Raw genomic sequence first — 216 nt, forward strand, 5'->3', positions numbered from 1 at the left:
CATTGCACGTTAGATGAGGAAAAAGAAATGGGAGATGGAAATAATGTAAACATTAGTTGTCTTTTTTCTACGTAAGTCGAAGGAGGCGAAAGAGGAGAAGGAAGACAAGGAAAGAGAATCTGAGTAGAGATAGGAAGGGACGAATAAGAAGAACGGGGAGAAGAGCCAAAAAAAGAAACGAAGAAGACAGGCAGTAAATCCGATAAACAGAAAGGA

The 216-nt window shown here is 39.8% G+C and overlaps 1 protein-coding gene and 1 long non-coding RNA gene across 2 annotated transcripts in view; both read left to right on the forward strand.

Moving 5' to 3' along the window:
- Positions 1 to 216, forward strand: part of LOC119591906 (ankyrin repeat and sterile alpha motif domain-containing protein 1B-like) — a gene marked incomplete in the record, with an annotated part of 115155 nt that overhangs the window by 29099 nt on the left and 85840 nt on the right.
- The window catches only part of LOC119591908, a 47245-nt gene that overhangs the window by 1071 nt on the left and 45958 nt on the right, over positions 1 to 216 (forward strand). The gene's annotated exons all lie outside the window — the stretch shown is intronic.

The sequence above is a fragment of the Penaeus monodon genome, chromosome 29 (assembly GCF_015228065.2).
Source record: "Penaeus monodon isolate SGIC_2016 chromosome 29, NSTDA_Pmon_1, whole genome shotgun sequence".
In the NCBI taxonomy this organism is placed as follows: domain Eukaryota; kingdom Metazoa; phylum Arthropoda; class Malacostraca; order Decapoda; family Penaeidae; genus Penaeus; species Penaeus monodon.